At 43.4% G+C, this 16,155-nt stretch overlaps 1 long non-coding RNA gene across 1 annotated transcript; it reads left to right on the top strand.

Moving 5' to 3' along the window:
* The first annotated feature begins 2,275 nt into the window (after positions 1-2,275).
* Positions 2,276-10,608, top strand: LOC121443487. The gene is made up of 3 exons (XR_005973671.1): positions 2,276-2,332; positions 2,619-2,693; positions 10,472-10,608. It is a non-coding gene; the product is annotated as an uncharacterized LOC121443487 (long non-coding RNA).
* The last annotated feature ends 5,547 nt before the right edge of the window (positions 10,609-16,155 follow it).

Raw genomic sequence — 16,155 nt, 5'->3', positions numbered from 1 at the left:
ACTGAACTCTGTTCCTCTGTAGAAGGAACGGCGGGCTGCGTTCCCGCCCAGCTCCTGCATGGCTAGCTTAGCCCTGGAATAATTTACACGGAAACTGTATTCTTTTAAACACTGCCTGGCCCATTATCTGTAGCCTCTTATTGACTAACTCTCACATCTTGATTAACCCATTTCTAATAATCTGTGTACCACTACAAAATGGTGGCTTATCGGGAAGAGTCTAACCACCGTCCGTTTTGGGTAGGAGAAGCATGGCACCTGACTCACTTCCCTTCTTCCCAGCATTCTGTTCTGTCTACTCCACCCACCTATGTTCTGACCTATCAGGCCAAGCAATTTCTTTATTAACTAACCAATGAAAGCAACACATAGAAAGAAGACCCACCTACATCAGGTATATATATATCAGTGTTGTAGGAGGCTGCTTGTGTGTTCCTGGCCACCCAGACTCCCGAAATAACCACACAGAAACTATATTATTTGCAATACTGTTTGACCAATAGCTTAAGCATATTTCTGGCTAACTCATATCCTAAACTAACCCATCTCCATTAATCTGTAAATTGCCATGTGGCTGTGGTTTACCAGCGAAGTTTTGGTGTGCTTGTCTCTGGTGGTGGCTCCATGACTTCTCTTGACTCTGCCTTCTTTCTCCCAGCATTCAGTTTAGTTTTCCCCACGTAGCTCTGTTCTACCCTATCAGACCAAGGCAGTTTCTTTATTAACCAATGGTATTCACAGCATACAGACAGAAATTCCACATCATGTCAGTGTAGATGATTTTCACTTATACTGTTATGTTTTTTAAATGGTGCTGAGGGGGGTCACACTCAGAGTCACATATACTAGGTTATTACTACCACTGATCTATATTTCAGCTAATATGACTGCTGGGGAAAAATAATCTTCCACAGGGGGATTGCACACTGTGAGTAGATAATGATTCATAGTATAATATGTAATTTATTTCCTTAAAAATTTTCATAATCTGGCCGGGCAGTGGTGGTGCACGCCTTTAATCCCTTTAATCCTTTTAATCGGGAGGCAGAGGCAGGCGGATCTCTGTGAGTTCGAGACCAGCCTGGTCTACAAGAGCTAGTTCCAGGACAGGCTCCAAAACCACAGAGAAACCCTGTCTCGAAAAAAAAAAATTTCATAATCTATGTAATCTAATATAGTAATAAAAAATATAATAATAGTTAATACTATTTTACTCAACAATATAGCTATAAACATTTCATAGCATTCTTCTGAGACTTCATTTAAGTAAGGACTAAACCTTTTTTCTTCTTTTTTTGTAGTGTTGTAAATAGAATTCAGGACCTAATGCATCCTGGATAAGTGCTCTACCACTGAACTATATTTCCAATCAACATGGCTATTTTTGGAAAATACAATCACCACAAGGTGATCGCATATAGATAAGGAGTGAATGGTTCCTATAGCTTAGATAGCCACACCCAATGTAATGTTATTTCTCCAACAGCAGGTCTCTAAACATCCCACTACATTCTTTTTTTATATTTATTTATTTATTATGTATACAATATTCTGTCTGTGTGTATGTCTGCAGGCCAGAAGAGGGCACCAGACCTCATTACAGATGGTTGTGAGCCACCATGTGGTTGCTGGGAATTGAACTCAGAACCTTTGGAAGAGCAGGCAATGCTCTTAACCACTGAGCCATCTCTCCAGCCCATCCCACTACATTCTTGTGCAATATCATTAACATGGCAGCTTTGGGAAAATTCAATTTGCCACTAGGAGGAGGATTTGCACATGTGAATAGTTAAGAAGATAATGATTTTTAATAGTTAATGTAATACTTAACACAAATACTCTTCTACCCAACAACATAACTGGTAAAAATCCTTATACATCACTTAAATGCTATTTTTTCTTTTCCTTTTATGCTTCCCTCTCTTTCTTCTTTTTCAATACTGGTTATGCAACACAGGGCCTTATGCTTGCTAAGTAAGTACTCTACCAATGAACTACTCCCAGACCTTAAAGTGTTTATAAAAACATGGTGTCTTCCCCAGAATAATGCTCTCTAGAAGTAACATTAAGATCCATATCTCTCTAGACTTCTTCCCATACTTGTTCAACCATATATATTCTACTTTTAGTAAAATTAAAACATTATATTGGTGTAGGAGGTCCTTCTTTTTATGTGTTGTTTGTATTGGTTAATGAATAAAGAAACTGCCCTGACCTTGGTAGGGCAGAACATAGGTAGGCAGGGAAAATTAAACAGAATGCTAGGAGGAAGAAGGCAGAGTCAGAGAGCAGCCATAGAGCTGCCAGAGTCAGACATGCTGAATCTTTCCTGGTAAGCCACTGGCACATGGCGATACACAGATGAATAGAAATGGGTTAAATTAATTTGTAAGAATTAGCCAATACAAAACTAGAGCTAATGGGCCAAGCAGTGTTTTAATGAATACAGTTTCTGTGTGGTTATTTTGGGGGCTAAGCTAGCTGGGTGACTGGGAAGAACAAAGGGGCCCTTCTTGTAACATTATATGACTCTGTTTATGTTACTTTAAAAACTGTCAGTTTTTACAAGTTGTAAAGTTATATCTTATTTTCCCACTGTTGTAAAAAATGTTTTTTAGATTTCTTATTTTGCGTGTGCGAGTGTCTTGCCCACGTGGATGTGCATAGCTGGTGCCCAAGAAGGTCAGAAGAAGGTGGGTGCTGGATCCCCTGGAACTGGAGTTGCAGATGGTTGTAGGCCATCATGTGGCTGCTGGGACCTGAACCTGGGTTCTCTGCAAGAACAACAAGTACTCTTAACCTCTGAGCATCTCTCCAGCTCCTTGTATTTTATTCTTTTGTAAGTAATTACATGGGATTTCATTGTCTGGGTTATGCTTCCTGTAACTTGTCATTTTCAAGCTAGCCGGTTTTAGCAGAACCAAAATGATCATATAGTAAAATTACACATGCATGCATGCATGAACACACATTCCTCGAGACCTTGCTGGAAATTATAGAAACCAGGCAACTGAGAGCAGACCCTTCTGCAGAGCCTCTCCAGCTTGAACTGGAGGTTAGGCTTTGTTTTGTGACTTTCACCGTGTTTTTCCCAGTGACAGCGTGAATCTTCCACTGAGGAGAAAGCTTGTTTGAGTCACTACTTTCCTTGGAGTACCTGGTTTTCCATCCTTTAGGCATCTGGACACCACAGTGGGATGCAGACGTGGACAAAACCTTGTTTTCCACCTATCTGCTGTTTTCTTTCTGTTTATCTAAGTCCCAATGGAATAAGGAGTCCTTCTTTCTGCCCTGGCCTGTTCCTCTCCTCCTTGCTATCCACAGTTCCATTGACCTCTGTGGCTGCACAGCACCATGGAAAAGTGGTGTCTTCTGGCTTCTTTGGCAATTCTTTGCCTTTCCAGTCAGCTGAAAAAGCAAATTCTTATTGATGCTCAGCAGATCAACAACCGGGGGCTTACTACCCACTTTTTTTTTTACTACCTCAGAGCAGCTGTGCCCTCTTTCCTCCATCGTCTGGAAATCTTGTTCCCACTCTTGTGCCCAGCATCGGTATGTCTTCCTGGGGTGTCCTGCTCCCTGGTATCTCTCTTGCTCCCTGTGCTGAGGTATCTTGGTGGTGGAAGGTATATTTTTCTGTTTTCAAGAAGGTCCATGTTGGCTTTTGGAGATTTCTCCTCTCCCAGTTTCTCTTTATCTTTCTTGATTAGGTCACTGTCTTAGGTATGCCAGGATCTGTATGAGCTTGCCAATGACAGTGTCGTCTTGAGTTAGTGTGGTATGGACCTTCATGGTCAGACATTCACTCTTGCTGTAGATAATACTGATGGGAATATGAGTGTTGGCATCCTCATCAAAGTTTATCACATGGACCATGCAGCCAGGAAGGAACAGGACATTCGGCTTACATGTTTTGTTCTCAGAAAGTACTTGGTAAATGTTACAGTCTAGACATGGTTTAAATTTATTCTTATTTTCAGAAATCTCATCTTTTTGAGTTTCCATGTGGGCTCTTTTCATTAGCTCCTCTCCATTCTTTGATGACAGCTTCTTCTCGGGCCTTCTGAAGGACAGCAAAATCTAAGCCTTTCACCCTTTGGCTGTGTTGGATCTTACCATCCAGTTTGGACTCAGGGGCTAATTTTAATTGGTTTCTTAGCTCCGCAAGAATTTTTATTTGATTTTGGCAGCCGGATAGATAGCTCCAAACAGATCGGCTTCCTGGTCATTCTTGCTTAGGCCCTCTCTCGGTTCCTTGACCAGGTCATGATATTTCCTGCTTCTCAGTATCTCTTTTCCATTTCCAAGTTTTTGTTGATAAAACTTGACATAATAACTTTTCTTTTTCCACTTTTGCTTGGCTGGGTCTTCCTTTTTAGTGTGCCCCCTTGGCACGCCACGCTGAGGAGACTTAGATGGTAGTGACTTGAGTTTTCAGAAGTTTCCTGAAGTCTTCTTTTAAGAGCTTTGGCTGGTGGAAGGAATGAGGAACAACTGCCTAGCCGCTGGGTAGGGTGAGGGTGGAGGGGAGGATGGGGACATCTTAAAAAGCTCATTCAGACATTTCCCCTTTGGCCGTTCTGTTAACCGAAGGACAGGCGTGCTATAGCAGAGCATAGCAACCATCTTCACTTCGTGAACTCTGAGCCCTTCAGATGCTTTGTGACTCTCAAAAGCTTTGTGGCCTCCAATCTCAGGAACTTCCTGCCCTTGGGGACTTCGAGCCCCTCAGAAGCTTTTCCAGTTTCACAACCCAGAAGCTCCCGGTCCCCACACTCCGAAGAAGTCCCCCCCCCCAGAGGCTTGGTGCCCCATAGAAGCTTCCTGGCCCCTTGGAAGTGTTGTCTTGGGAGCTTCCTGTGGTGCTGTGTGTCCTAAGTTTTTCCAGCCAACGTTCCTGACAACCCTGGGAAGTGCGGTTTAAGCACAGGCAATATGGTGAATGTTATTTAGTTTATGGCACCTTCTCAAGGACTTGGGGTATGGCTCAGTGGCAGAGTGATTGCCGAAACAGGACGGGAGTTCAACCTCAGAACCACTAGGAACACACGACATAAAAAAATGAAAACAAAACAAAACAAAATCCCTGCACCTTTTCAGCCCAGTTTGTTACCCTTCATGGATATATATGTGTATATATATTTGAGTGTGTGTTGGAGGAGAACACTGGGACATGCAATAACCCCCGTTCCTGCTTCTCCGAATACTTCTTACTCCATCTGCTAGTGAGAAGACTCAGTGGGGTAAAAGCACTTGCTTATGCAACTCTGACGATCTGAGTTCTATCCCAGGAATCCAAGTTAAAAAGCTAGATGCGGCGGCTAGCATGCGTTATTCCAGTCCCAGCCAGTTAGCCTGTGGTGAGAACGATCTTTGTTTTAAGTTTCCCGAGAGTTTTGCTGTGCTTCCATTGTTCTTTATTTCTTTCTTGAGAATTTCTTTAGGGTTTGGGAAAGGTCCTTTAGCTAATTCCATGCTGTTTTTATTTATAGAGATTCCCAAGTATCCTCTGTCATTCTGTCATTTATTGAGATCCCAAATGTCCCCCCAAATGTCTCACACTGAACCTGGAACTTTCTGGGTTTTGGCTAGGCTGGCTGGCCAGCAAGCTCCAGGGATCCCCCTGTCACTGTATCCCCAACACTGGGGTTGCAAGTACAGGCCACTCCATCTGGCTTTTTACATGGTTGCTGAACATCTAAACCCACTCCTTCTCATATTTCTGCAGCAAGCATCCTCACTGAGCTGTCTCCCCAGTCTCCCAACCACATTAGATGTTTTGACAATCTGCACAATGTCTACTAGAAATGAGCACTTCTGAGGCTGGGAGTGCACCTCAGCGGTAGAGTGCTTTCCTTGCTGTGTGTTGTCCTGGGCTCTATCTTCAACACCACCAGCAAGCAAACTAACAGTTTATTGGTAAAACAAGGAACAAGCTGCACTCTCTTAGACACTTTAGCACAGACAATACAATCGAATCTGGATCAGCAAGTAGTGTGTGCTAAGTGACCTAAGTTCTAGGTTTGGTAGCTCTTGCCAGAAGGGTGGTGTGTCTCATGAGGCTTTGTTTCAGGAGAAGCCAAATAAAAAACAAAATATCGAATGTCCAGCCATGAATTTAAACATTCTGATTTTCCGAGGTAACCTAAAAGGCTAAAAGTGTCCTGTTTGTACAACACTGTAAGATACTGTCTCTATTATAACACTGTAGCCACTGCCCCAATTATAACACTGTAGCCACTGCCTCTATTATAACACTGTAGCCACTACCCCAATTATAACACTGTAGCCACTGCCCCAATTATAACACTGTAGCCACTGCCTCTATTATAACACTGTAGCCACTGCCTCTATTATAACACTGTAGCCACTGCCTCTATTATAACACTGTAGCCACTACCCCAATTATAACACTATAGCCACTGCCTCTATTATAACACTGTAGCCACTGCCCCACTTAGACATCTGAAGCCACTGCCTCGATTATCAGTTCTAACACTGAGCCCATTGTTCCACATAGAACTTGGCTGCCTCTGCCTCAGGGTTCTGAGTCTAGGAAGAGCTTGTATAGCTGTAGCTGTATCTGCTTGTTTATATATGTGTGGACAGATTGGGCCAGGTACCTGCTTTCATTAGAACTGAAAGGCAAGGTAAGGAATAAGTAGACACTACCTTCCTCATCAGTGGTTCATGTATGCCAGACAGAAATGGCTCCAGTTGGTTCACAATATAATGTCTAATGATTTGGGTTTTTTTCAAACCTATTTCCACAGACATCTAAAATGCTTCTAACATTTTTCATTTATTTACATGAAATGCTGCAGCACTATCCATTTTTAAAATATGCATGAATTTTTAATAACTGCAAATATTTTTGCATCTTATAATAGTTTGCCTAAATCTAGTCTTGAACCTAGTTCTGGCTGATACTACAGCCCAAGTCTTTTCCAGTGCATGTCAAACTAAGTTTCTGGAAGACTGAACCTGGAAATGAAAGTGCCAGAAGTTAGTAATAGATGTTTTTACCAGTTCTTATTTGTAGCCCTATTTCCAGATCTAATTGCCTTTTAAGCTCTCTGGGTCAGTTTTAAAATGATTTGCCATCTTTGTTATAGGTATGGTTTTCCCCAAACAAATACAGAAAAAACCCTATCATTACAAATTTATTTTTAACCTGAGAAGGTCCAAAGCTCAAACTGTCAGTACAGGGAGCTAAATATAATGTCTCACACTGAGAAATATATCCAATGCCCCGCTTCATAATTCAGCGCAGCTAGTATAATCTGGAAGGATGTCAGGCCCACATTTCCTGTTCGTGGGGAAATTTGTTCTCTTAGCTGCATTCTATCTACATTGATCTACCAACGAAGAAGGGAACTAGCAATAGTCCCCAAGAAATGACAAGCTCATCTTAACGGCAAAGGCTAGGAATGGAATTATTCTAATTTACCAGAGATAGGCCCACTGAATAGAAAGGAGTGTCTTTAAATCCATTCTTCAGAGGCAAGAGATTTGATGTGGATTCCTTCCTTCCTTCCTTCCTTCCTTTCTTTCTTTCTTTCTTTCTTTGTCTACATTACACAGTGTTTTACAGCCTGTGTTTCTAAGAACTGGGTCGGGTTTTGCAATATGGCTAATTTATTTTGAAGTGCCTGATACTTACATTATTAGTCAAGCAGTGTATATAATGCCATTTTAATTCTTGAATCTTTAAGCCAAAGGACATTTAATTGCAGCAATAGCTCACCTCCCTGTACCATACATTGGATACACAGTTTAGTGTGACTTAACTTTCTTTTCTGTGCTGAGAATCCAACTCAGGGCCTGGCACAATCTAGGCAAATGTTTTTCTGCTGAGCTATATCCAAGTCCAAAATGTAACTTATTTTATCCTAAATGAATCCTTCTGTGATTTGCCCTCCTACAGATACTATTTCATACACTCAACACGCCTCTTCCTCCATGTCCCCAGCCAACTGAAAGTGAATTCTCTCTTTCCTGGTCCTTCAGAATACTTTATCTTTAAATTTATTTACACAGGGTCTCACCATGTAGCTCAGGATGGTTTTGAACTTTCCATGCTCTTGGGCTGGGGAAATGGTTCTGTTTGTAAACTGTTTGCTACACAAATATGATGACCCCAGTTTGATCCCCCAGAGCCCATTGAAAGAGCCAGATGTGGTGTTGTGTACTTGTAAGTCCCACAGTGGGTAGACAAATGGATCACTGGAGCCAGCTAAGGTGAATCAATGAGCTCCAAGCCAATGAAATGATCTGTCTCAAAAAATAAAGTAGATGGCACCCAAGGAATGCCACCTAAGGTTGACCTTTGGCCTTCACACTGCACGAGCTTGTACACACACACACACACACACATGCATATATGCATTCACGCACACACACCCCCTCCATTCTTCTGCCTCAGCCTCCCAAATGCTGGGATTTTTATCGTTCCTTACCTTAGACAGCAGAGTCCGCCCTCTGTTTGGACTGTGGTTTTCTGAGCAAGAGCAGTTGCTCATTCAGAGCTGCCTGGGTTCTTTTTGTAGTTTACACAGCACAGCATCATTGGTAGTTGAACTTCACATCTCTGAAAGTGCACTGATAAAGACTTCTGGCTAAACAACTTAGTGACAACACTCCTGGTCTTTGTGGGAGTTTGGTTTCAGGACCCTCTTGAATAACCAAATGTGCGTGGGTGTTCAAGCCCCTTATATAAAGTGGTGTACTGTCTGCAGAGAACCAATACATATCCTCTTGTAAACCTGAAATTATCTGTACATCATTTATAATCTCTAAGATAATATAAATGCTACACAGCTCTATTGTGTTGTTCAGGGAAAAGAAGCTAACGAAGAGTTGGTACATGTTCAGTAAAAACGTTTTTTTTTTTTTCCCAGAACAGTTTAGACCTGGAGTTGGTTAAATCTTTATACATGGAGCCTATGGCTACAGAGGGCCAGGTCAACAGTCCATTCACATTTGGAATTTTCTGCAGCTGTAGCAAAAAACAGGAAGGTTTTTGGATTGATCGTTAAGATATACTGTTGAATAAAAAAAAATCAAACAAAGGCCAGGTGGTGGTGGTACACACCTTTAATCCCAGGACTTGGGAGGCAGAGATGGATGGGTCTCTGTGAAGTCAATACCAGCCTGGTCTACAGAGCAAGTTCCATGATAGCCAGGACTACACAAAGAAATCCTGTCTCAAAAGACAAAACAAAACCAAAAATATCAAAGAACTGCATGCCACTATTTCTATACAGAGGAGGAGATGTATGACAGAGAGATAAGCATCTCTGAAGAAAGTACGAGCAACTGATAAAATTGATTACTATGGCAATTTGAAAGAAAATGGCCCTCAAAGGGAGTGACACTACTAGGAGGTGTGGCTTTGTTGGAGGAAGTGTGTCACTGTGGAGGCTGCCTTTAAGGTCTCATATGTGCTCAAGTCACACCTAGTGTCTCAGTTCACTTCCTGTTGCCCACACACAATGTAGAACTCTCAGCTACTTCTCTGGCATCTTGTCTGCCTGCACACCACCATATCCTGCCATGATGATAATGGACTGAACCTCTGAAACTGTAAGTGAGCCACGCCAATGAAATGTTTTCCTTTACAAGAGTTGCTGTGATCACAGTGTCTCTTCACAAACAGTAGAAACCCTAACTAAGATACTTTGGAAAGAGAGGAGCAGGGAGGCTGAGGAGAGGGGTGTTGAGTAATAAGTAAGGCAAGACCCACTTGAAAGTAACTGAGTAAGGCTGTCTAAATGCCCTAGCATCAGCTATGTAAGTGATTGGTGGCTTTGAAGTTACTTGATTTTCAATTAAGTTTAAACTTTAGCTCCAGAATCTGTTCTTTTTAGCCCAGAATCTGCCCTTGAAGGGGAGACTTTTAAAGTACACTGTACAGGCTTGCAGTGGAGAAGGGAGTGCCAGCAGAGAGAAAAATCATTGATCAAAGTGACCCTTAGTCATTCATAGGTCATTAGGAGGTTGGATTTAAGGCATGCGTCATTAGCCATCTTTAGTGTCATTTAGGATGTTTTTTTTTCAGAGAGAGGGGGTGCAATTCTTATGCAGGTGGTCTAGTCAGTGATGTCAAAATTCCTGGGTATCTTCTAGAAAGAAACAGAAATCCGAATTGGGAGAGTAGAGGAAGCCCTTTCCTTCATCGTGTCTCCTCTATTTTCTAACTATCTCCCCTGTCTCAGGACCTCAATATCCTTCAGGGATACCCAGAACCTGTGGCTTTTCCCATTGCTTTGTATGAAATTGAGTAGCATTTGCGTTTGATCTATGTGCATCCTTCTGGCATCTTTAAACCATGTTTAAGTTACTAGCAGTACATAGTGTGATCTAAATGCTCTGTAAATGACTGTTATATTGTTTAGAAAATAATGACAAAGAAAATGTCTGAAGATGCTCAGTTAAGACAATCTGGAATGTGCTTTTCTCTCTATGATAGGTTGAACCCACAGATGCTGCACCCATGGATATGGAGAATCAACTACACACCCTTTGTCCTCATATTTTTTTAAGATTTATTTGATTTTGGGGCTGGAGAGATGGCTCAGAGGTTAAGAACACTGACTTTTCTTTCAGAGGTCCAGAGTTCATTTCCCAGCAACCACATTGTGGTTCATGACCATCTGTAATGAGATCTGGTGCCTTCTTCTGGCCTGTAAACATCCATGCAGACAGACACTGTGTATATAATAAATAAATCTTCAAAAAAATAATAAAAAAAGATTTATTTGATTTTATGTGCATGTGTTTGTACCTAACTGTATATGTGTCCATCACATAGGTACAGGTGCCTGTGGAGCTAGAAGAGGTACTAGTGTTACAGGTGAGACAGCCAGTGTGGGTGCTGAGGACCAAACCTAGCTAGTGTTCCTATCCATGGAACTATCTCCCCAGTCCCTGTTGTCTTGAAATTTGAATAATGCAAATACAATACTTGCCCAAAAACATGAATAAACAAAATTTAAAAATTAAACAACCAAAACTATACTGTGGAACAATCGGTTTGTACACTATGAATATGCATTACTCTCACTGGCTAATATAAGTTTGTTGGACAATAGCCAAGCAAAAAGTACAGGTGGGATGATCAAACAGGATACAGGGAGAAAGAAGAATGGAGTCGGAGAGTTGAGAGGAAACATGGAGAAGCAAGATGAAGGTGCCATGTTAATAAAGATACCACCACATGGCAGAGCATAAATAGGGAATATGGGTCAACCAAAAATGTAAGGATTAGCTAATAATAAGCCTGAGCTATTGGCCAAGGATTTATAATTAATATAAGCCTCTGTGTGGTAATTTGGAAGTGGCTTCTGGGACCAGAAAACTGCCTGCAAACGAGGAAGAGCAAACCAGGAGGACAGCACCTGTCTAAAAAGAATGTGTTGTTTTTCTTGCTGCAACAAAATATGTGACAAAAACAACCTAAGGAAGGAAGGGTTTGTGTGGCATCATAGTTGGAGGGCACAGTGGCAGGAGCATGCTGCAGCAGTCAGGAAGCATCCCCCCACCCCGTATCTGCTTCAGCTTCCAGCTCCCTCTCCAAGAGGCAGCTTCCGTCTGTCCCTTCTCCCCACTTCTCTCCTTCCCCCTTCTGTTTCTCTCTCTCTCTCTCTGCTTTACTCCCCTTTCCCTTCCATAACCCACTAAATAAATATCCAACCTCACTCTGCATGGTGTGCCTATCTATGTCTCTGTCTCTTGCCTGCCACGTGTCTCCCTGCCCAGGACCAGCCACCTTTGGAGACCTGCCGGGTGGTCTCATGGTATGCCCATCTGTCTGTCTCTCCTTGTGGAATTGGCTGCCCCACTGAGGTCTCTCACACACCATGCAGCTCCCTTCCTGGGGCTGCCGCTCCCTGCCTGGGACTTTCTGCACCTTGTAGTAATAGGGGCGGTGGCGGGGCTGCATCCCCAGCACCCTGGCTGCCTGCTCGGCTAGCTTATGCCCCGAAATAACAACACACAAACTGTATTCTTTTAAACACTTCTTGGCCCATTCTCTTCTAGGCTAATTCTCACATATTAATTTAGCCCATTTCTAATCATCTGTGTGTAGCACCCCAAGGTGCGCTTACGGGGAGATTCTAGCCTAGTCCATCCTGGGTCGGAGCTTCATCCTGGGAGCGGGGCATGGCGTCTCTCTCAGGCGTCTGCTCCTGAGAGGAGAGCCTTCGAGTCTGACCTCACTTCCTCTTCCTCCCAGCGTCCTGTTCTGCCTACTCCTCCTACCTATCTTTCAACCAATAAAATGGGCCAAGGCAGTTCCTTTATTAGCCAATGACCTTCCTCCATCAGCCCCTCATGGCCCACTGTAGCCACTTGGGGAACTGCACTGTCCCTGCTTGGGACTGGTTGCTCTTGGGACCACTGACCGCTGCCTGCTGTCACTTCAGGGACCTGCAGTGTGGTCTCAGGGCCTGCTGCAGCCACTCAGGGATCTGCAGCATTTTACTTAAACCATTACAGTCTTAGTTAGGGTTTCTAATACTGAGATTAAACACTAAGACCAAAAAGCAAGTTGGCGAGGAAAAGGTTTAGTTGGCTTACACTTCCACATCACTGTTCATCATTGAAGGAAGTCAGAACAAAAACCCAAGTAGGACAGGAACCTGGAGGCAGGAGCTGATGCGGAGGCCATGGAGGGATGCTGCTTACTGACACGCTTCCCATGGCCTTCTTAGCTTGCTTTCTTATAGAACCCAGGACCCCCAGCCCAGGGATGGCACCATCCACAATGGACTGGGCCTTCCCCCTATCAATCACTAATTAAGAAAATGCCCTACAGGCTAGCCTAGTACCCAATCTTATGGAGATATTTTCTCAATTGAGGTTCCCTCCTCTTAGATGACTTCAGCCTGTGTCAAGTTGACACAAAACTATCCAGTACAGTTATGCAAGCAGCAATTCAAGAATTGGGTGGTTCCTACCAGGGGTGATTCAGGAGCTCCACCTGGGGATGTCCAGGGAATGGCTTTCATGGGCTGGATGGGACAGAGAACAAAGGAAACGTATAACTGACACAACTGTACAGCTCCTGTCTTTGATCTATCCCATCTGAAAAAACCCGTTAGGCAAGTTTGTGTCTGGTGACTTGAGCCTCCATTGTGTGTGTTTTTCTTTGCTATGAAGAATTACAAGAACTATGTGGCTGGGGAGATAGTTGAGTGAGAAAAGTACTTGGTGTACATGTATGAGTACTCTAGTCTGGATCCCCAGTGTCCATGTAAAAGCTGAATGCAGTGGGACATGGCTATAATCCCGGCATTGGGGAAGCAGATAAGTGACTCTTTGACATTGACCTCTGGTTTCCACACACAGTGAGACACATGTACATGCATGTGCATATGTATGCGCGTGCGCGCGCACACACACACCCCCAAAAACACCTGGCAGCACTTAGTGTGTCTCTAAAGTTGTTGTGCTGGAATTTAATCTTCAACACACATTTATGAAGCAAGGAATGCTAAAGATTGCCCCAAACTACTAGACACCAGGGGACAGGGCATCTTCTAAACAGATTCAGGCAGTGGGACCTGGACAGGAGTGATGAGTTTGGACTCTTCCTCTCCTACCCTTTCTTTATCATGCTACCATGAGATGATTTAGCAAAAGACACTCTCCACATGTGGCACCTCACTCTGGCCAGTCCTGCTTTCGGAAGCTTCAAGTTCTCGGTAATATCAAGGGAGACACAGTAAGCTACAACTCAAGCTACATTTCAATTCTGTCTACGCATGAAGCAAAGATGAGGTCATTTGTGAGACTTAACTGACTGTTCCAGGATGATTCTCCAGGTTTTGTCTCCATTTGAATTGACCTTAACAAGCTGAGAAAAATGGCACATGCCTGTTATCTTAGCATTCCAGGTGCTGAGGCAGGTAGATAAAGCAGTTAAGGCCAGCCTGGTATACTCAGTGAGACTTTGTCTAATAATAATTGTAATGATTTCAGCCACATAAGGCTGATACTTCCGGGTTCTAGGGGTCATACAGGTGCAGACAAGTCCTTAGGCAGAAGTGCCTAATGGCCCTGAGGATGTTAAAAGCTCTCCCCATGACCCATGTGATGCGTGGATTACATCATCCACTTATGATTCAGCTAAGCCCTTGTGTGCATGTCTGGTTACATCATCAACATATGACTCAGCTAAGCCCTTGTGCATATGTGTGAGCCCCCTCATCTGCATATGACGTAGTCACATCAACCCCTGTGTGCATGCGCTAGGCAGCTTTTAAAAGCTGGATGTGACGTCTTCCTCCCTCTCTCTCCCTCTCTCTCTCTCTCTGCACACTGACCTCACCATGCCTGTACACGTCCCCTCTAATAAACTCCTAAGCAGGTTTGTTGCGTGTTCCGTGTTTCCTTCTCACTCGTGCCAGGTAATTTCGATAATAATAATAATAATAACAACAATAACAACAACTCACATATGGTGATGTACCACCCAATCTCAGTATTTGGGAAGCAGAGGAAGAAGGAGCAAGAGTTCAAGGCCAGCTTTGGTTACATTCTAAGTTCAAGGTCAGCCTGGACTACAGGAGAACCTGTCTCAAAATAAAATTAATTAATTTAGTTTTAACAAAAGGCCCTGAGATAAAAGTCACTGCTACCATCATATTTTACTCATCAGAAAACTAAAACACAAGCCGGGCATGGTGACTCATGCCTGTGGAGTCTGGGGCAGAAGAATTCGTTGCTCTGGGCACCTACTATGAGCAGACTGGCCTACCCAGGAATAACCTCAGTACCCCCTGCTCCCCAGTCTGTTTTAAAAGTATTTTGATATGATAAAATGCAGAGAAAGACAGGAAAATCTGACAATCCAGCTTGGGTTACATGCCCAACCCTATAGCAAGAGGATGGGGACATACTGTGGCTGTTATGCCCAGATCACAAAGTCCCCCCAAAACCAACTGGGAGACCAAGCCCTGTATGTAAAAGCAAAGAGCCCTTATTCTTATTCAAGTTCAAACTCGGACTCTCTGTGTGTCCAATGCATTGGCACAATCAGAGAGCCTTGAACTTAGTTGGGGTGGGCTTTTTAGTAATAGTGGAGGTTGGGATGAGGGATTTCTAAGGTTTAGGACCCCTGATTGGCTAACATTTGTCTAGGGTTGTCCTGGTGAAAAGCGATGGGTGTGTGCTGGCTAGTGATCTCATCTACAACATTTGGAATGTTAGGAACTTCCTTTGGATGATCTGTTCCTGGGTGGTGCCTGGGTGGTCTCAGTTTGTGGTCTTTCTCTGAACCAGGTATTGCCTCAGGGTAAACTACTGAGACTTAGACCTCTATAGAGCTTGTCTTGGCTGGGCGCTATAGTGATGGCCATATTGGAAGGAGGGCCCAGTCTCTAGGAAGAGAAGTTCTCTTACCAGAAGAAGACATCCAGGCATGATGAACTAATGAAAATCAGAATACCCATTAAATTTGGAATCCCAACGATGTCCAGCAAGCCACCAGGAGCTAGGGGATAAGCAAGGAAGCCTTTCAGCTTTCAAGAACAGCCAAACCTTCTGACACCCTGATCTTGGATTTTCAGGTCTCCAAAAGAATTAATGGGTGCCTGTTTGTTGTTTATGGCAGCTGGCGTGTGGTTTGTCCTGGTTCTAGTAAGCTGAAACCTTGGCTAGACAGTATGGGACTCTGATAAAGGCTGCTATTCATCCTTTCTGTCTCTAACACACTTCTATTTCTTTTGTCCCTCAATTTGACAATGACCGCTGGTCTCTGCACACACATGGACACATCAGTGTTGGTCTCCACTCATGGCTATTCAGCCTCCAGCCTGAAATGCTACTATCCCGAAGCCATTGTTGTGTTATCTTGAGTCTCAGAACTGTGCTCTTTCCAAATGAAAGAATGGCCTTTCTGAAATTACCTGGCGCAAGTGAAAACAGAACACACAACAAAACCTACTTAAAGAGTTTATTAGAGCAGAGACTTCTGAGGAAGTCGGTGTGGAGAAAGAGAGCTTGGAGATGATGGTGCATCCAGCTTTTAAGGGTTACCTAGCACATGCGCACGGGTTGTGGGGGGGTTGACATAGCTGTAATGGTAAAAGTAAAGTGCTGCAGGATCCCCAGTGGCTACAGCGGCAAAAACACTGCAGGTCCCCAAGC

The sequence above is a fragment of the Microtus oregoni genome, unplaced genomic scaffold (genome assembly GCF_018167655.1).
Source record: "Microtus oregoni isolate MIOR12 unplaced genomic scaffold, Mior012 000108F_ref0000382, whole genome shotgun sequence".
NCBI classification, from domain to species: Eukaryota; Metazoa; Chordata; class Mammalia; order Rodentia; family Cricetidae; genus Microtus; species Microtus oregoni.
Note: the sequence above shows the minus strand (reverse complement) of the source record. Positions and strands in the feature narration are given on the sequence as shown.